The sequence below is a fragment of the Haliotis cracherodii genome, unplaced genomic scaffold (genome assembly GCF_022045235.1).
Source record: "Haliotis cracherodii isolate W230 unplaced genomic scaffold, xgHalCrac1.p SCAF_11, whole genome shotgun sequence".
In the NCBI taxonomy this organism is placed as follows: domain Eukaryota; kingdom Metazoa; phylum Mollusca; class Gastropoda; order Lepetellida; family Haliotidae; genus Haliotis; species Haliotis cracherodii.
Window position 1 is genome coordinate 33,508,253 of NW_027266266.1, and position 23,007 is coordinate 33,531,259.

At 37.4% G+C, this 23,007-nt stretch overlaps 1 protein-coding gene across 1 annotated transcript in view; it reads right to left on the reverse strand.

Moving 5' to 3' along the window:
* LOC139455688 (adenosine deaminase domain-containing protein 1-like) overlaps nt 1-22,603 on the reverse strand; it is a 149,783-nt gene extending 127,180 nt beyond the window's left edge. The window contains exon 1 of the mRNA XM_071237238.1: nt 22,515-22,603. The gene's annotated coding sequence lies outside the window, so the exon portion shown is untranslated. The remainder of the gene's footprint in view (nt 1-22,514) is intronic.
* Nucleotides 22,604-23,007: the final 404 nt, after the last annotated feature.

The window sequence follows — 23,007 nt, forward strand, 5'->3', positions numbered from 1 at the left end:
GTCGTGCAACCGATCCCATATGGTCCCTAAGAGACATATAACATTAGTCGATTGGTTATGAAAGAAGGAGAGCCTATTATTTATTATCTTAAAGATGGACCGGGCAGGGCATTTGTACGAGAAAAGTTGTCCATAGTTCCCAACAGTACAGTATTACCGCCCTAAATAACCATAAGCACAGGTAGTTACACCATCATTATCAATCCATTTCTTTGTATCTAAGGGGGATAATGATGTCTTGTTCATTCTTAATCCATATGTCCTATGATTGTAACTTCTTAAAGAGTTCATCTCGTGTTTGAACGTTCTACCGTTAAATAATGCTTCTTTATACCGTTCGTGTTTGATATGCTTTTTTACCATATACTTTTTAACACCCTTGGCTTTTCTTATCTCTCCATTATCGGACTTCCTTATAGAATACATCTTAGGTCTTAATCCGACATACTCCGCTATAGGAGTCCCAGCACATTCATCCTTCATCTTACCTAACACCTTTTTATTTACTCCGCTGTGCAGTGGATTATCGCGGCTAAGTCGTTATCGAATATCTTGCTTCTGTTAAAAGCCGGACTGGCTATAAGTTTCCTGAGTCTTTCTTCCTCATTAGATCTGACTAATTTAACATCAACACGCTTCCTTAGATTTTACATAGTTTTACCAAATACTGAGTTATTCATGAGCTTATAAAGATTCTTTTCGAAATCGCTGGTGGCTATCTTTCTTAAATCTGTGTTCAACCTTATATAGGGCTCCATCCAAGGGCTTTGATCAAACTTTAGAACTCTGTGTATTTTCTTAAGTTTCATACCTAACGATAGATATAACTGGAGATTTCTGTAGTGAACTATATATTCTGTCTTATCCATCAAATTTGGTACGAGTTTTTCTACGTTAGCTAATCTTGTATTACCCATCAAGGAGTGTTGATTTTCCGACATCCAATCTTTATTAACCATTAATCTTTCGGGAGCTAGCGGATAACTGTTATGGTCTTTGTGTAACGAATTTGGATATTCCAAGTCAACTTCTAGTATGTACCCTTTATTCACATCGATATTATGGATATCAATATCATCGACCCACTCAAAACCACCCGTGGGTAAAGGTTGACTCATAGCCCATCCGTACAAATTGTTGGCGTCGAGATATAATATGTGCGTGTCGGGTTTACTCGGATCATATCCTTCCACTAATTTATTATTAGCCTTAGAATACCTTTTCACTACCATCGATATACCCCCTCTTAATCCTTTCTCAATAAACAAGTGCATATCGTAATCGGTGAGTAGTTTTAGTTCTACACTGGTCTTCTTCAACAATGCATCCCACGCTAGTCCGGGACTGGAATAGTACCATGCCGGGTCCAAGCCGTATTGTTTTAAACATGTCTTTCTAAATATCTCGAATATATCGGCAAGTAACAGTACATTGGTTTTTAAGTACAGATCGTGATAATCACCTAAATTCTTACAACCTAATTCATCTCACACCGTCAGAGTGTGTTCATAATCAGCATCGGTTATTTTAGATTCTGTTAAGATACTACAGAATAATTCGAGGGGTGGTAATTTAGTTTCGTTGAATCTAGACCAATCATCCATATATTCGTAAGGATATACACCTTTTCTCAACACAAATGACGTGTTAGCCGATCAGTCTATTGATTTGTTAGTGCAAAGTCATCGGGATTGTTTGCATTAACTAAATTGTCCAGGGAAGATAACAGAAACTGTACGGAGTCTATGGATCTAAGCCCATTACTTTGTTTTGTTCTGGCTTTCCCATCCTTGTCAGTATAATATATAGTTTTAGTCAACGAGAACGATAGGTATTTTTCCATATTATTAGAAATACATGTTAAGCATGATGAGATGTGAATCATATCCTCTAAGGTTGTGAAACACAATGGGGATGGGGATTGTTTGAGAATTAATTTTTAGTTTCAAGTTACACTTGTTATGCGCAACTCCCCGATTATTACCCGTGACGTGACAATTATCTCTTACTGAATCCCCATTCAGGGGTTTTCAGGAGTAGTTTTAGTTCTACGCCGGTCTTCTTCAACAATGCATCCCACGCTAATCCGGGACTGGAATAGTACCATGCCGGGTCCAAGCCGTATTGTTTTAAACATGTCTTTCTAAATATCTCGAATATATCGGCGATTAAAGTACATCGGTTTTTAAGTACAGATCGTGATAATCGCCTAAATTCTTACAACCTAATTTATCCCACACCGTCAGAGCGTGTTCATAATCAGCATCTGTTATTTTAGATTCTTATAAGTTACTATAGAATGATTTAAGAGGTGGTAATTTAGTTTCGTCGAATCTAGACCAATCATCCATATATTCGTAAGGATATACACCTTTTCCTCAGCAACAAATGACGAGTTATCTTATCGGTATATTTATTTGTTATCGCAAAGTCATCAGGATTGTTGGCATTAGCTAAATTGACCAGGGAAGATAACAGAAACTGTACAGAGTCTATGAATCTAAGCCCATTACTTTGCTTTATTCTGGCTTTCCCATCCTTGTCCCTCTAATATATAGTTTTAGTCAACGAGAAGGATAGGTATTTTTCCATATTGTTAGGAATGCATGTTAAACCACCGTCGGTCTTTGAGATAGCTTGCATGATGAGATGTGAATCGTATCCCCTAAGGTTATGAAACACAACGGGGATGGGTATTGTTTGAGAATTCATTTTCAGTTTCAAGTTACACTCGTTATGCGCGGCTCGCCGATAATTACCCGTGACGTGGCAATGATCTCTTACGGAATCCCCATTCAGGGGTTTATTACAAACATGACAACTCGTTGACTTCTTATGGACCTTCCAATAATCCCTCGTCAAACACATGGGTTTCTTACGCGATAAATTTTCCCTGATTATTCTCTCTTCATTTTGTAGATATTCTAGGAACTTTCCCGCTGTAAATCACGGGTGTTTGTTTTCCCATCATATCTTACAACTATATATCCAAACCCACAAGGAATATGTTCTTGAGTTTTGTACGTATTATTATCTTGATTATTTTCTATGGGTTTGATAAGCGCTTTGAAGTCGGCGTAAATTACGTACGGTACTGGTATTTGATTACAATAATGTTCAAATTTTAATATATTTTTTCCCTCTTTAGGCATATCGATCCTGATAGCAGTCTGTCCAACACCTCTACAGTCTTCTTTATGCGCTTCTAATAGATCTTGTCTGCTGTACCCATGTAGGCATCTTTCGCAGAAATATTTCTTTCTACCATGTTTTGTTTGATCATATAATAGCCTGTTTAAACTCTTTATCCATGTATAATGATATTTTCCATCTTTTTCGATCAGAAATGAATTGATTCTGGGAATATGTTCCGGAGTGGAGCTTATCCTGTGTACAACAATTCCTTTAGAATGTCCGAAAACATTTATAGCTAAATTATTTTGCTTTTCCACCTTATCAATTTGTGATATTGGTGTAGGTTCGTCTATACCATCGAAGTTGAATCCATCGTTTTGGGGATAGCTAGAAGGTCTATTTGCAATTTTAGAATCTACTGGGAACAATGCAGATCTTTTCATCATTCTTAAACAGTCATCAAATTTATTTTTTACATTAATTATGGCTTTTTTCTTCTTATAATACGGGGGTAAATCTATATAAGATCCACCTTTGAAGGGCATATAATTTGCTATATCTAAATATAAACTATCGATTTTATCCACACCCCAACCCGAACCTCTATTAGTCCAGCGTTCTAAAGTTTCCTGTATCCTCTGAATTGATGTATCTAATGATGCGTTTATAGTATCGGATTCGGTTATAACTTCTTGATTGCTTCGGAAATATGGTTCGGTATATTGACTATATTCGGTGCTATCGTCTGCGTTACTTTTACTCAATGACATTTTAATCGTCAGCTGGTATTTTATACTATGTAAATCATCTAACTCCTCGTTAAATTTACTCGATATGATGGGCCTAACATCATTAACATCCATGTTGGAATTAATATCCATCTTCCAACCTCTTAGATATTTACCAACGCCGGCGGATGTGGGTACAAATTTTAATTCTTGCTGGTTTTTATCAACATCGTCAACTGATTCATTATCAACATCATTATGTTGAACATCATTATTATCTAGTAAAGCGATCAATTCAGCTCTTCTCATTTGAGAATTACCTCTCAACCCACTGTTTTTTGCTTCAGCTTTGAGTTCTCAAACAGTCTGGGGTTTGTTGTATTCCAAACCGAGTAAATCGATCAATTCAGCTTTTCTCATTCGAGAATATCCATGTAGACCACGTTGTTTTGCCATAGCCTTCAACTCTCTGACAAAAACCATTGTGACCATGGTATATACAAAATGATTTTTTTGTCTAAATGGTTATTTTTCATATATAAATACGTATTCTCCCCAAACTATTCCTCTCATTGATGTAATCTCTCTTCCTAGCGTAAACAATATGCTTCCTGACCTTATCAGCACCGTGACTCTTACATAAACTGTAACTACATTTGACTCCAATCCCACATACAGAACAAACGTAATTTTTAAACCCCTTTCGTATGTTATAAGCGTGGGCGCCACAGTAAATACCAACGGATGGCTTCTGACATTGAATAGATTTCCCCATGAGTATATATTTACACAGATTCATGGTTATACACATATCGTATCATTTGTCTAAAAGGTAAATCTCCACATCTCCACTGGTTATTTATTGATTAGCTGTCACTCTGACTAGGTGCGTAGTTATTGTGTAGCTATAAATAGCCACAGCAGTCAACGCTATTTATTGATAAGCTGTCACTCTAGGTCATGGTTTATGCGTAGTTATTGTATAGCTGAAAATTGCAACAACTGTTAACCCAATTATCACGAATATGACCTCGCGGTTCTTTTGAGCCTCTGACGGTGTATAAAACTGACTCATTGTTGGTCTCGGCATTGGGTCAAGTTTCTTTCCATAAACGAGGAAGTATTCGTGCATGGCAGATTCGACATCCTTAAACGTTTGAATTGAATGTCCTTCCTAACGCAGTTCTTCATAAATAAAATCTAATCTCTCCATTCTCCGCTGCTCCCATTGTGACTGAGTTTTTTCGAGTTGTTCTAAAGCTTTATTATGTCTTTTCTGCTCCGAACCTCTCATACTAGAAAATAAAAAATTACTCCCCGAAAAAGCTAGAGCATTAACGATAGCTCCACCGACCATCATCGCAATTGATGCCATATTATATGAATATAAAATATTCAAATGTTTAATTACTTCATTATGTCTTCCGGGATAAGCCCTTGTTTGATGAGCATATCCTTTGTAGCCATAGCCAATCCTATATGAAGAACGGACATACTGATATCATAACCATTAAAATCTAGCTTGGGAGGTGGGGCTTTAGTAATCATTTTAGCCATACGGGCATAGCCAATGGCCAAGCCGCTGACCACCGCTGAATGATAAGTTGCGTTTACCAACATTTTACCGTCTGTAACTGGAGTAGTCATGCTTCTTATAGCCTTATATGGGGGCTAACATCTAATTGAACTTGTTGTCGTGGCATCGGGGGTGACGTTTTCTCTTCTCCGGTCAACCATACAGCTGCTATAGCAGCAACTCCTACTAGTGCCCATGTTTTAATCGGATCAATATTTGAATTATTCATTAGTTTCGCTTTGCGAGCGAGTCCTCCCATCCTGCCTGCAGAGATTTTTGGGTTTTTTTCCTAGTAACTCTGGGTTTTAGTATTTCCTCATTCACAATCTGTGGTTCCTCATTCACTATCTGTTGTGCAGTCGGGGTTATTATTTCCTCGTTCACAATCTGTGTCACCTGTTGAGTCTCCATTATTATTAAGTGGGCACGTATGTTTAAATTGACAATACCTAGCCGTTATTAAAGCTGTGGTGAGTGGAGCTAAGAACATTCCGTATCTATGATAAAACTCACAGCTCACTGAGCTTATAGCGTGTTCGATGAATGGGTCTTTCTCGATAGATTCGCATAAATACATGCGATGTTCTGCCGGGATAGGGAGAAACGTACTAGCTACGACTGTGTATAGTTGTAATATAGCCGACCCTATCGTTTTAGTCATGGTAGCTCCCAGTCTAGACTCGTAACACGCGTACAGTTTTTTAATTTCTTTGTCGGTCATGTTATCAATTTTTTCAATGGTATAATTTTCCCCAAAATATTGGGAACATTTTCCACTGGCTACCAAAGCCGCGAGTCTTTCTCTATGTATATCTTAAGATTTATATATAACTTGTTGATCAGGCTCATCTTTGAGCATTTGTTCGATGAGTTCGTCGCATTCCATAATGTAATACCTAAGGAGATATTTTAAGATATTTAACATAATATAATATGGCATATCCAATACATCCCGTAATAATAAACTGTTGCGAAAGAATGAGGATTTCAAACCACATTATGTCATACTAACCGCTAATGTTCAATTTATTGTATTTTTACTATAATTTTGCTATAATTTTGCCACATTTTGCCACATGTTTGCCACATTTTGCTACATATTTGCCACATTTTGCTACATTTTTGCCACATTTTGCTACAATTTGCAACATTTTTTGCCAGAATTTGTTTAGCAATTGCATAAGCAGCTGGTTGATCGGTTTTTAATACGAGTTTACAGTGCTTCGTTGCCACTAACAGTTTTCTGACTTTATCTCGTTCGAGCTTGGTATAAATAACGTCATTTTCGCGTAGACATTCCTCGAATGAATCTCGGTCTTTGCAATGAAACAGGGCTACCCATTTGGTCTGCTTTCTGAGATCTTTCAGGACAGAGTTGTATTTTTGAATAAGTACCCAAACGCTATGATGAGTATGCCGTCCGGAGAATGCTAAATATGAAAGCATATCTTTCTTTTTGGTGAGTTCTTTACTCGCGGTGCAGTCGTCTATTATGAAAAGCGTTGATTCTCCTTTGTATTTTTCGTGACATACTCGTAAACAGTCTTGTAATTGATCGCCCAGATCGATTCTGTGTACCCCGTCATCATTCATTACCCAATCTCTCGATAAGTATGTTTTATTAACGCTTATAGTCGGGCACAGTATAATAATATGATCGAAAACGTCCCGATAATGACTTGGTAAAATATCTAGAATAAAAGCTGTTTTTCCACAAACCCGTTTGCCCGCATATGATAGCGCAGTGTGGTTCTTTAGGTAAAAGATTATTAATAGATTGCTTGCACGAATCTTCCATTCTGTATATTAAGTTGCGCATCCATAATCACGTACAAATTTATGTTTAATTTACCAGCTGATTCCTGGAGCTTCGTTATCTGTATAGTGACACCCTTGCTGGCATTTTCTATTCTCCTACAACTGCCGTGTAGTTGGTCATCGTCCGTTGTTCGCATGTCGAGCCATAGCGTGTACTTCGTGGTGAGGTATTCACCCATTGATACACCCCCGAGAGACAGATCTTTCACGACCACGTTAACTTCTGGGCTTCGTTTTATAGAAGGGAGTTCTCATCCCACTGGTGATACGCTAGCATTCCTTGACTATATAGTTGATTAGGAACGCCCTCGGTAGTCAATTCTACTTTTGTAATCTTGGGATTGTAGAACTTCTCGGTATTTCTTTTAAATGCATCGGAGGGGTCCTCGAACAACATTGAAATACCCTTCAACAATCTCGTGGGGACGTTTAGATTGATATTCCACGTCATATCTTTTTTGTTCCTCGTGATCTTTCGATGTCGAAGCACGCGATCGTACAAAATGGCTAAACTTCCGGTATACTGGTTACGAATTTGTCTGGCTAATTAGGGATCTGTTATCATATCATACTCAAGCGAGATATTGTCAATGGAATAGCTGGCATCTTCAGCAGCTCTGATTACTCTACCGTAGTCATTAAAAGTGAGTTCGTATTCTAACCTATCACCTAGGGATGATTGATAAAAGGGCATGTGGGAATCTAGTAATTCAAAGTCTAGGGGAATATAGAATCGGTTACCTAATGCGTCGGCAATGGCCTGATCTATTACGTCGGTACCATCACCACTAGAAGCATCTACGCGCAGTCTCAATGTGTTCCGATTACAAATACCTTGGTACTGTAATTTTCCCGCTCTTTATCCGTTCTCCAGAGATCCATGTAACAATAGTATACATCGCTATCATCGATTCTCAAAACCTCATTACCGCTAATTTTAATCGGATTTTCTGAACAGGCTCCCTGTTAACGTCGGCAGAAGTCAAAATAATCGTAAACGGTAGTTGGACAGTTTGAGATGGATAGTAAAGGAATATTGCGACTGCGTGGCGCTCCGGATATTGATCTTATGAATTCTTGTACTTGTAAGCCCCTAGCCTTGCCTACGATAGCCGCTAAACACGGTATCAGCACTGTTCGTGATGAATTAGGTTTTGTGGAATACTCACGAGGAGCAAAACTTTCCGCGAAGACTACTAAGGTTCTTCGGACTGTGCGTACTGAACTCGGTAACATAGATAATTTGGAAGAAAGCTCGAAGGTGGCCTCGGACAGACTTGGAGAAATCTTGGATACCTATTACGATAATTCCACGTATTCGGAGTTCAGTATTAGGGAATTACGAGGTCTTGACAAGGCAATGCGAACGATGCGGGGAGAACTCATCAATAATATAGCCAAGCTATCCGAAATCGACAAGCATATAACTTATGAGAAAACAAAACTTGAACAGGCGGGCGATGAGTTCAGTAGACGCCGCGTTGCTGAAAGATTGCGTAACTTAGAAGAGGACAGATCGGCCCGCCTCGAGGCTGCTTCCAGTAATAGAAAGGCACTTCGTTCACAAATCATTAGAATTCGAGAAACTATCGATCAAGTTCTCAACGATGACACTACACTGGCCGATAAAATTAAAACATTGTTCAGAGAACAGGGAATAACAATTGCCAGTATTTTAACCACGTTGGGATTTATTATATCGACTTTGACTCTCGCGTTAACCGGTGGCAGTACAGGTGGTAGTGGTTGATCACTGCCTACTGATAGGGATGGTATAAAAGAGTGTATAAAAAAGCATTTAAAAGCATTAGGTTCAGCAATGGGAAAGCTCGCTGAGAAAGCCGCAGCTGCACTTCCCGGTATAATAGGGAGTATTGTTTCCTGGCTCTTGAATTTATTAGCTAAGAACCACTTGGCTTAGTCAAAACTTGTGGGCACTGATCGTAGCAATTGCAGGGCTGTTGTACGTATCTGCTAAGAACTATTTAACCAAATCAGTTTGCTAACCAAATCAGGAGTAAACCAGCCGCGACTCCACCTAATACAAGCGCTGTTTTTTCATCGATATGTTGTTGATTTTTAGCCGCAATATGCGGTGGCACTTGTGATTGTGCGTCAGTAGATGTTTAAACGATAGTAGATAACTGTGGCTTGACGATTTGCGTTTCGCCTGTGTTTGTTTGCGTTATTAATTCTGCTTTAATATCTGAATTTATACCTGTTTTTTGTTGATCGGTAGCGATAACAATTTTATTATTATAACCTATCACTTGGCCGATCTTAAGTTCCATATTACTCGGAGACATGTATAGTCCTGGCACATAAACGTAGTCCACTTTGGATTGAGCGTACTGTAATACATCTTGATAACGCTTTATAGACGATGGTATGTCAACTGGTAAATTAATAGCATCTTCCACGTTTGCGACAAACTGTTTTTGCGCATCGAGCGCCGTCCCAGAACCAATAATGGACGTTCGTGTTTGCGATTGTGCACCGAGAATTGCCCATACATAAGTTCTTATCGATTCATTAACTCTTACAACTCCTGGGTTAGTAAGATTATTTTCTGTTTTATCATTAAGAAATTCATTCCAAGCGTTTGCGGTATCGTTCAGTTGTATAAATTTTGTAACAATATAAGCCAAACCACCCTTAAAACTCATAAGAGAACCTCTCCAATCGTTACTCGAAAGTTCCCAGCCATGATAAAGATTATGCATTCTTACAAAAAGATTGGTTTTTTTAACTAAATCATCGCTGACTTCTTTAACAGTTCTTTGTCCACTGTACGGAACACCTAGACCATGGTTTGCTCCTTTAATACGCCAATCTTTACTCGTAGAAATATTAAATTCCTGACATATGCGAATGCCCACCTATTGTATGGATTATTTGTGGAATTCCACGCTCGATCCTGCGGTAATTGAGCACTTATTTCTTTAAGTATACGTCTAATCTGATAGTATACGTGAAATGTTATAACAGACTTATTTAGTTCAAATCCTGGGGAATAAAGAGATACGCCACATCCCGTTGTGGCACACCATATGGCAAAGTTTAACTGATTCTGCCAAAATTGCATCAGATTGTGTAACCAATCGTGCACCATTTTATCGCTAGTTGCCGTGACTCTGTATTTTTCAAAGATATCAAGGAATTTAACGATAAAATCATAACCAGAGGCAGTTACTATAATCGATTGATTAGTAATGTATCTCGATTCCATATTTAAGTTATGATATAGTATCATTGTATATTTAATATGTATGTTACACTCCCGGGAATAACAAATAGTAGGTCTATTCAACTGCTTCATACTATCGATAACTCGGATGGACAACTCAAAGTCACTCTATGCGATGTAACGTATGACCCGCGGTGGACCAATATAAATCGTGCGAGAAATAATAATAAGAAATGGATATTAGATGAAAACGACTACAATGTTATTGACAAATCCATTATTATACCTGATGGGTATTACAGTATATTCTCACTCAATGATGAAATTTTTAAGCCTAATGGAATTAGTCTCACACAAAATGAGTCGAATGGGATACTCATTTTGAATGCTGGAAAAAAAGGTGTAAAGATTTCAACGTACTTAGCAATTACACTTGGATGGAGAAGAGAAATAACAGTAATCAAGTCATCATTTGATGGATATACATTACCCGATTTAGTTCCCTATAAAGAGTTGTGTATCCATCTTGATCAGATCAGTACGACGGAAAATATTCAACTAGAAAGTCTTTCAACACTGCTCAGATCTATTACAATCCAAAATGAAAAATATAATAGCGGTAGAACGGAATCTTTCTCAACATTACAATATGAAAAATTAAAGCGGGGTATTACTTCAGACCTCAAAATTTCTGAATTAGATGTAAAACACCAACCTGTACACATAGGATACTTAAGTGTAACACTCCATATCATAAATAATGGTTGATTCATCAGGCCCTGGAACGATAAGACAATGTAATACAATTGCGCTTTCCAATCTCGGAGACACAGAAGGATTCGGTAAACCCGGTATCGATGGCAAGTTATACGCTTTACACTTACAAGATAATGTATACAAGCGTTACATTCACGGGTAATCTATAAGATTTAAGCGATGTCGACGTTTGTAGACTACATAAAAACATTTTGTACAATATTATTCTCAACGGCGATAATAAATGGACTATGGTCGAAGCAAACATCGAGTGGCTACTGAATATCGTCATTAACCCACCGTATGTGATGACGGGTAAGGCACATAATTTAACTAAGGTAATAAATAGTGGCATCGTACTCGCGGCTTATATCCCATCAAAACGAAAAAGTGTGTTAGTCACCCCCCTGCCGGAAGACCCAGGTCATATGTTATATAGTCGTCCGGCCGTAAAAAATGTTAGTTTAAATTTGGTTACTGAATTCAATGATATTAAAGTTAACTTGAGTGCAATACCTAATATTTCTACGCTTATCATTGAAGTGTTGTTCGGAGATGCACCGGAAGATGCCTTCGAAATATTACCAGGTCTATCGATTAAATGGCTCAAGAAACACCAACGTCAACATTGCAGTATTATTCATATCAGAGCATCACCCTTTGCAACCCTCGAGGGGGTCCAAATTATTAAACGTGGTAGTATTTCTCTTACTAAGATATTCTTGCCGTATAATATCAATTTGATAAGGTTGATGTATACCCTCAAAACATTTAAGCAAGACCAATTAAAGACTATTGTGTGACCATAATATACACTATGAGTTTATATCCGGCGCTCGATGAGGCATTTGAAAAGATCGATACTGTTGATGGATTTCAATTACATCAAATAAGCGACATAAAACATCGAAAAGAGAAGGAGAGGGAGTTGAGACTTTGATTGTATAAAAAGTATCGCAGAGCCGTGAATGCTCTGGATGGAGTTGACACCGTGCTTGTAACAGCTGGCATGGGACTCGGTGTAGCAGGTGTTGGTTTATTATCAACTATAATCGCCGCACCTATCGTGCTCGGCATGGAAATAGCTGCTGGAGTCTCGGGACTGGCAGGAATAGTGATAAAATTCATTTCTCGTAGGTTGCAAAAGAAAGCATTAAAACACTTGCCGAAGCAAAGTTGAACAGCATTGAGGATCATATTTCGACAGCAATGGCTGATTGTAAGATATCCGAGGAGGAGTTTCGTTTAGTGTTGTCAGAACTCGCCAAATACAACGTAATGAAGCAGAAGATTTGATCCAAATCTCGTAAGACCAGTGGTATTAGCGAAGACGAGAAAAAAAGTTCATAGAACAGGGGAGACAACAAGCGCGTCAATTATTCCGTGCCAAAACCAAAGAACTGGTTGGAGATTAAAAATAGATTGCTTACTATCATTAGATCACATTTAAACGAATGCTTACGTAAGTATATAATAATGGAGAATTACAAACCAACAAAGGAAGATCTCGAAAAAGCTATTGAAACATTTATGCTCAGGGACAAAATTATCAAATTGAGAGAATAACCACAAGGTATATATTTTATTTGTCATGTCAAACCAACCAAATACGGTCATCAATTGTTTCTTTCCAATTATCAAGAAGAATATATAGTATGGTCTCCTAGTAAAATGAACGAAGAACTTAATAAAAATGATGAATATCACTTCGTTAAAAATAATGGTATACGTATTAGTAAAAATAATAGAGAATATTTTCATTACAATTTAGTTTAATCGTCGTTTTTACATAAAAAATGCCACCTGTAGTAAGTATAAAAATCCGGCTCCAGTGGAGTTGCGGCAAAACCCCTATTACATATAAAAATTTATATCATTGACTCCAGGTGGTGGTGAGCTAGAGTCAATTTCACTTAATCTCATGACTATCGTTGAATCGCATAATCATTTTGGCATAAAAAATTCCCCCTGTAGTATAGGTATAGGTATATAAATCCGGCTCCAGTGGGGTTGCGGCAGAACCCCATCCCCAATTGAGTCTATGTCCAACTTCATTCCATAAAAATTTTAAAAAATAAAAATTAGAAAAATCCCAAAATATCAAAAGGCACCACTTCAGTATGTGCCTGATAGATTTGCCAAGTTTCAATCAAATATACTAAATGGTTTTGGAATTCTGTCCCGGAAAAGGAAATGATTACGGACGGACAGATGGAGAGACGGACGGACAGACAGACTGGCTGATCGCCATATCCCCCCCCCCACACATTATATGCAGATATATAATCATATATATATATATATAAATTTAGAACCGATGCGCCAACTGCATGAATCCTCGTAGCAGATTCTTACAAAAGTTTGCACATCAGTTTTTCGATGCATACCTCAATGAACCGAAAAAAATACACAGTCAATACTTAAAGGGGAAGTGTACACGCAAAAATCACTTTCTTTCGTATTTTAAACAAAACAGAATTTTAGAATTAGTTAGTATCAGTGTTTGAAAATATACACTCATTTTTCTCACAGTCAATGTAGCAAGCTCACAATAAGTGTGAAAATGTCATGCCGTTATGAGGCCTTCGTTTTCCGAGCTAAACAGGCCTGAGTTATCCCCCTTAGATTATGACGTAATTGGTGCCAATTTAACTGGGTCCCTGTCTAGTCACAACACAAAAGATATCAAGTACCAGTTTATGGTGAGATAACATGGCATCCGATACCTTGCCTGGTCCGAAGAAGTTCCCTTGACCCTTCAAGAAATCGCAAAACCATACGATATTGAACCAAAACGAGCAAGCTTCGCGGTATGGAAACAATGAAAATCAAGTGGAAACAAGAGAAGACCCACATCACCTAATTTGTCACCCGACCTCAACTCGACATCTACACAATTAGGCCCCAGGTGGTAAGAATAACACTTTGATGTGTGTATAACTAAATTACCTATATGCTCATTATTACGTTTTCAGAAGCGGAAACGTAATATTCTAAGAGATTTTTGTCACGCCTGGTGACCTGCATGCTTCGTCAGCAGGCCTATTCATCCAGTCCCACCCTGTTACGACCCTATCGCCATTGTCGTCAATCTTGAGTTCGTCTGTATTAGGTGTAACTATTCCCACCACCTATAGGCTACAGATCAATGCTACTTGCCAATATCAAGAAACAAATACGATCTGTCGCCAAACGTTGTCTCAACAAGATTACACATTAAGCCTACCAGCTGATGACGAGACCATATGCTTAGAGTAACACGAAAATGGGGTACGTCCCAGTATGTTTCTAAAGTCGGTTGCTGAGTGGAAATGCACTGGGGGGAAAAAAGATTCTCTTTGATTTTTCCCCATCCGAGTTCAAAATACCTGCCATATTTATTGATAAGTAATTGGATGTCGTACTTCACACTTCACACCGTACCCATTTGAAAGTGAAAAGATAGATCACTCAATTGATTTGTTTAGTATTTGAAACCAGTTACTGCAGTGGGCCTACAGTATCTTATTCTATTTAATAGATAATTGGTTATTGGTTTGTTCTGACAACCATTCATAGAAAATGCATTGCAACTTTGCAGGGAAACTATTTATCTTCTATTATTTGGCCAGATTTAAAAAAAAAATGTTTAGAAACTATAAAAAAGAAGAAATATGTAATATATAATTAGAATCTAATTATTAAAAACAGTGGGTTGTTTAACTGAGAGGACCAGATATATGTAAAATGTTTACAAAAAGCTCATTTACTGTCACAATCAACACATATAAATTATCTAAAAAACTATTAGTAAAACTTGTTGAATATTAGTGAACAATATTTGAAATTGTAAATCTTTGTTTGGAAATTTGGACCTCCCAACCTGACCTTTTGAGCAAAACGTCTGTAACAACCACCCCCTAAAATGCAAATGAAATATGCAATCATTTTTTTATATGAGTGAGTGAGTAGGGTTTTACCCCGCTATTAGAAATATTCCAGCAATATCACAACTGGGGGACACCAGAAAAGGGCTTCACATGTTGTGCCCATGTGGGGAATCGAACTTGGGTCTTCAGTGTGACGATCGAACGCTTTCACCACAAGGCTACCCCACCACCCTTTTTTATATTAACACTTGAAATAAAGTTTAGAAATCATATAATATGATTTACTTTCATCAATTTATTTTATTATGCATCTATCATGCACAACAAACAAATCTGACAAGTAAAATAAGAGATTCGAGTACCATAAATGTTTATTTGCCAGCAAGTTGTGAAAGCATATGGAACTTGTAAGGTTATTAAATTACATCAGTGATATTGAAACATGCCCACAATATTTCAAAAAGTATTCAAACCTACAGTAATAAACACATCATGTCAACATGATAGAACTATAAACTGTTTTGGTATTTATTGAATTATTAACATGTAATAAAAATTATGCATATATCATCAATACAAATTACTTCTTATATAAGCATCCCTCCAGATTTAATTACAACAAGTATTTGTCACAAAGTGACGAAATGTCCCCCGCCTGTATATACACCATAGTTCCAAATATGAAGACAATCCAGCGATTAGTTCTTGAGATATCGCGGCAACATCGTTTTCCAACTCCAAAAGCAGATTTGCCTGCTGTGACCTTGAAAATGGGGTCAAGGTCACCAAAACCGACTGGTGTCTGCGGTGTCTGTATAAACACCATAGTTCCAAATATGAAGACAATCCTGCAATTAGTTCTTGAGATATCGCGGCAACACTGTTTTCCAACTCCAAAAGCAGATTTGCCTGCTGTGACCTTGAAAATGGGGTCAAGGTCACCAAAACCGACTGGTGTCTGCAGAGTCTGTATATACACCATAGTTCCAAATATGAAGACAATCCTGCAATTAGTTCTTGAGATATCGCGGCAACACCGTTTTCCAACTCCAAAAGCAGATTTGCCTGCTGGACCTTGAAAATGGGGTCAAGGTCACCAAAACCGACTGATGTCTGCGGAGTCTGTATATACACCAGTGACCATAGTTCCAAATATGAAGACAATCCAGTGTTTAGTTCTTGAGATATCGCGGCAACAAACGTGGGACGTACGTATGGACGGTCGTGATTACTATATCCCCCGCTTCGCGCTTTCGCGCGGCGGGGGACAAAAATATATATGTAAATGGTATGATATTTTTTTGTAATGTTGTGCATAGCTTGACTAATAAAAGACACTTTTTCATTTCAGAATCTATCTACACCTCATAAACAAGAGGTTCACTTTGGGGATTTGCAGAAATAGTTGAAGAATCAGAGAAAAGTTATTCCATCTTGTGTTGTCGAGGTGATTCATGAAAGATTTCTATATGATGTATGTAATGTTTTTCTCTATGCTCATTAAAATAAAAAATAAAAATTTCATTGAAATCTTGTTTTATAGTCTCTAACAACAATCAGCCTTTGCTGTTTCATTTAATAAGTTTCTGTAATACAGGATGGCTGATGCTGGATCAGGTAGTTTTGGGCAAGGGCGAAGGCCGGGGAAAATAAAATATCACAAGCACTGGCTAAATGCTCAGTGGCAACTTGTTAGTGCACTGGTTGATTATATCAAAAGTACAGCTCTCTTGTTGTCTGAAGCACTGTACCTCACAAGACACTCTAATATTTTATGACTTGTAACTCTGCATGAAAATAAACACAATTTGCACACAATGAAAATGGATCTCAACACCAGGGATTTCTTGTGACACCGTTGGGGCAGGATACTTTCACCTTTCGCAAACACCAGGTATTATCACTATTCGATAGAGATTCATTAACACGTGCTCATGATTTAGTCAGAATCGTACCACCAACTGTTTTTTACAGAGATTTCATATGAATATGGAAAGGGTTTTGTCCCATTTATACTCTTCCATATCATTGTGGGACCTGAAAAATATAAAAATAATTTTAACATAGATTTGTCAAAATAATATGTACACTGACTAAATAATTGTAAAAGAAGGTGGTAATAATCTGCAGCAGTGTCAGGCATGTCACTGGGTGCCTGAATACAAATATCATCAGTTAACTGTGTACAAATTGTATCAGATCTAAACTTTTACATGTCATTCACAGTATATGTTCATTTGTCATCCACACTACACTTTTACAACATAAGACAACAATATAGAATATGATAGATACACAAAATAGTTCAAAACAGAAATTATTTGCATATAGTATTTACATTGTGTGATTATTCATTGTCAAAATATTATTTTGTACCTCATACTGTGAAGCACGGTGTGCCATGCTTCTGGTGTACATTGGACAGCGACTTTACACCATGATAGACCAGGGACCTGTACTTTCTGGGCATCGGTGTCTGGCATGACTTGGCTCAAAACTTCATATTTGAAAGATACAACATAGAAACATTAACACTTTTGTCATCTATAGCTCACTATCACAAAATATAAAATGGTAACTTGATTTTTTTCTTGTATAAATGTGCTATAAATTGTATATGTGTGTAAATTGCATTGAACATGAAATTTGAATATTTTGGGTGGTAGGTGGGCGATGATTTTGGATAGTGACTGGATATTTTGTCAGCTACAAACCAGCAAAACCAGAAATCTTTTTGAATAAAAAATATATAAAGCCTAAATATAAGAAATAAACATGTTTCAACAATGTATTTTTGCAGATTTTTGCTTCAACAGTCTGAATCAAAATTATTGTACATGATTATTTAAAGATTAGGTACACACACAAACACACACACACAGAATTTCAATGAGTTTATATAATTTATAATTTGTTTTCCTGTGTTATTATAAAGTTTATTAATTACCGAAATGAGATGATTTGTGTTTAATTCCAGACGGGAATGGCTGTAAAACTAAAACATTATGTAACACAACTTACTCCGTCAACAGGAGTTTGCTGCATACTGCAACGATCAGCTGATCAGGAGTATCGACATAACCATGCAGGAAGTGAACATGTGAACGAGACAACATCGTGGATATTCATGATTATCAAGTGAAACTATGTACAAATATCACCCTACCCCTGCTAAAATACATTTCTTAAATACTACTGTGGTTAGAATAAACTAAAACAGCAAACTTACCTGATCGAGTTACTTCAACTTTACGGCGTTTGTTTACAAAAACATTCCAGTCAGGGTCTTGATGAGAGTGCTGTCCCTTTAGCCCGTTTCCATATAAGGATCGTACACCATCAGCTTCCGATCAGTTTCAGCACAGGACCATATGTAACTAATAATAGTAACAAAAACGGCCTTCGGCCTCGTCTATAATTTTTTGGCGAGTTTTTTTAATTGTTATTATTAGTTACAATGAACGAATAAGCGCAGTTCATACAACGGACCCTTCCAACCACAATCGCGAATCTTACAGTATGTTATCAGTGCATTGTTGTCTTCTCAGTCGCGATTTTGGAAAACGAAATAATTTTAGAGTAATTGTGCTTAGCGTTGTATCTTGGACAGCTCGGCACCGAACAAAAAAGTCTTATGATGTCATTCCTTTATCAATTGGCACCAATGACGTCATATTGCAAGGGGCATAAGCCATGGTGTGTTTATTATGGAAATAGAACTCTCTGTAAATGTGAAAAATATGAACCGATTTTATGAATAAAACAAATTTGATACGTGTGATATTTTAATTGTTTTGCCTCCGAAACTACTAGGTATATACTTTTCATGATGAAAAAGTATAAGAAAAATCGGTTTAATTTCGTGTGAACTTGCCCTTTAAATGAAACTATACCTCAGAACACATTCTAATCAAACTTGATCTGATGATAATTTGGCTTCAGAACAATAGTATGCACTAATAATGTATCGGTTGCTGTTTGTGAAGTTTCAGTGTGTAATTTCAAGTGATAGATCATGTTGTGCATCTATTTTTAACTTGATTGTAATGGAGGGCCTCGACAAATCTTCCTCTGCATAAGGCCTGCCAGACATCCCCCAGAGAGAGTCCGAAAATTTGGGCTGGGTTAAACAATGGAGGTACCTCATGAAATCAACATAAAATGAACTAATACACTCTACTAAGTATAAAATACCCATTGCCAGACAAATCGTCTGCTGCATAAGGCCCGCCAGACACCCCTAAATGTTGACCCTTAATGCACTCAGTGGACACTCTGGTAAAATTTGACTTGAGTATACATTCAAAGTACAAGATGAAAGTAAGTTTAGATGAACAGGTACATGTTACTGAGTACAACACGGCCCATACATGACAAATTTTCCTCTGCATAAGGTCCGCCAGACCCCCCAGAGAGGGGGTAAAATCAAAGCAGTGATAAAATCAAAGCAGTACATTGTTCCCCTCACTGCTACATTGGTTTTTATTATAAAATAAATGAATCATAACATATATTTTATTTAGGCATCTGGAACATGGGGTTGGGCATGTCACCAGGGATAAATCTAGACCTCCTCAGAAGCTGGTTTTCAGCCCCAAATCTGTATCAGATGTCAGTAAACTGTCTCTCTTCAAAAGTTTTAACATATCTATGCCATCCTTATATAATACAGAATGTAAGGAAATGATGTTATTAGTTTTTTTCCAATCTGTTTGCCAAGGGCACTTAGTTTGGAATTCTAAATTTAGATAAAAATGCCTGGTCACACTTCCAGAACATTGGACTTAGATCTAATAAATTGCCAGTATTTAGGTGTGTGGATGTGAGAACAGTTGAAAACATTGAGAGGATCCAAGATATAATGAGCACCTGTAACTGCCATGGTTATGGCAAATCAATGGGATCCATGTTCCAGAAAAGAGAAACCTGTGATAGCAAATGTATCTGAAGACAGGATCTGCAGTACTTGACATCAACTTACTTGCATTGATAAAATATATACAACACAAATTAAAATTCATATATGATTTTTTATTCAAAAGACTTGTCATGAATGCAAGAATTATTACTGTTTACAACTAAACATGTAAATTCAGTACAACAAATATCTCATAAGGAAGAGAATTTATGGATGTCAACTTCTTAATTATGAGGAACAACTACCATCCTTATATTTTCTTCCTTATGCGTTTCACTTCTAAATAATTCAAAGACTTAAATATGTCAAAAGTTCAAAGTTTTAATCAACAAAACTACCTGTTGACATCATGGCTGTCACTTAGTAAGAAGAAATAATTCTTTTATTGCTCCAGAAACCACATGCCTATAGGACATAACACTAAATAATACATATTTCATTTTACAAATCACATGTGAAGTGAAAAGTATTACTTATGCATGAAACAAAAAATACATTTAAATGCAAATATCAGGTAGCTGGAATTCATTAGATATTTAAACATACATTCCAAGTATGCTTCACAAATACTAGGTGTGAACATGACTTTTCCTTCAATAAGAAAAATACACACAAACAGGGATTCCGACCAGTTCCCTTTCCAGTGAGTGAGTATGGTTTTACGCCGCTTTTAGCAATATTCCAGCAATATCACAGTGGGGGACACCAGAAATGGGCTTCACACATTGTACCCATGTCGGGAATCAAACCCGGGGCTATTATAAATTCTATAGCGGCTCCTAATATTCTTAACACAAAAACGTCAAGTAAAAAGGATGAAATGGTTTTGTGTCGAATACTTTGGCTACTGGAAACTGTCCTGGAACATTCACACAAACCACTTTAACTGGCTACATTTTTTCAGTACTGATTCAAAAGCGAACTCACCGTTGTGTCGTCACTAGCCATGCTCATGCCTCCCTCGTTCCTTACTATTATCCACATCATCCTTACAGTGTTCCCTACCACACTTTTCTGTCACAAAATCCACCCGATGAATTATTAAATACCATGTCATTCATGTGTACTCGCGAGTTCGATGTCTGACATCCGACACCTGGAGCTGTTTTCAGTTCACGCCATATCGAATCATTCCTCGCCACTCAGTATCTTGTAGATTACGGAATGGGACGAGTTTGCCAAATGGCATCGGGATCATTCATAGATAGACTAAGGTCACGAGACACCATGCCTACCCGTAACCTTGGTAAGTGTCTATCACCTATACGACCCTTTACGTTCAGTTCCGTAATGTCGTAGGCATGACTAGGTAAATTTGCACTAAGTTTTACAGTGTGGACATGGCTCAGTCGGTTAGCTGTCGGGCTAACAATCCAAAGATCGCGAGTTCGCGTCTGACGGATTCTCACAAAAACTGGTTGCTTGTCTTTGAGACATGTGACCTACAGCAGAGATCATCCTCACGAGAAGTTGTGGTACTGTATTCTAAAGGTGCTCCGGGAATTGTTATTAGACACGTAATCAGAAATATTTCTTAGGGGCTCGAAAACCCATAACACAGGGAAAAATACTCCATCTTTCCTGGCCTTTCTCTGCATTGGACGCATCCTTAAGAGCAATATCAATTCATTGGCAGGTGATGGACTTGACATTGGAGAAATGATTGGATACGAAACTTTAGTGCAGAGAAATGACAGGAACGCATTACTAGGTTTTCTTTTTGCTCCTGGAATAAAATCCTGAGCACCGATTTCTTGGAAGTCAGTAGCACTCGTAGCTAAAAAATATACACATTATAGGGATAAAATGTAAACTATCGGAAAATATAGGGGAGCTAAAAAAGAATAGGAATTCATAGGAATTCATAGGTAGTATAGGAAGGCTAGGCTGTCTGTTATTATATTTATAGCATTGTATGCATTAGGCCTGGGACAGGTAACTTGGTACCCGGGTCGGGTGGTTACTGATTAGGATCTGGGTACCAACAGGACTACCCAGACCCGTGGTTTGTCCCATGATATATTGTTTAATGACAAAAATTATCTAGAACTCTATGGTTACACTAAAAGTCACAAATGTTCACATTTGTTTCAGACTATGCAGCCACTCCTGCTGACATTTGATATGGTTGAATCAAGATATAACTTGAGTCAACTTCAGTGTACGCATGACTAGATTGTTTTAATACATGTATCTTCATACGTTTTGCCAGTGCTATGGTAAAAAGATGCCCAATCGGTCATTTCGTAGCTATTTCTTGAGACCTACAGTAGGTACCTGGGTAGGGTAGGGTCGGGTAATAGAGGGGTGGGTACCCGAGTTGTAAATTCGTACTCGTCCGAGGCCTAGTATGCATAATGAGGTGGATTCAAATCATATTTTACAAACTGGAAATGTCATCCGAATAATTGGAATATGAGATGGGGACAGACCGACATGAGACGTTGTTGTCTTATAGTCGGATCCTGCGATTTTCCGATTTTTTCAAAAGGCATAAAAAGCTGTCAGCTTATATTAATCAACCTACCTTCCACTTTCTGAAGCCTGTCACTTTGAAATAGGTTTCCGTGGGAAAACTCTAAATGACTTGATGATTTGACTGGTTCTATTGTGAATACGCGCAATATAGTAAGCTCTTAGATAACAGTAGACGGTTCCCGACTAACTCGTTCCGTACACCCTGCCTATCTCAAATGATTAAAACTGTCATACGCCAAAATGGACATAACAACTAGATCAAAACGGCTTCGAAGCACCATAAGCGTGATTGCAATTGCATGGTAAATACTTATAATATTTTAATAAACATTCATTTGTGTCATCATCAAAATTAGTACCTCATTGGTCCTGTTGAATGGAAAAAATATAACTTGAAAATTCTTACTTTTACTGATTTAACAACAAAATCTAAACCAGTGAAATGGTTGTGTAAATTTTGCCAATACAAGGAAAGGTAATTTTGACATATTTCAACTTTATAGTTGCAGCAGTAGAAAACTTATGTCTAACCATTATAGTTA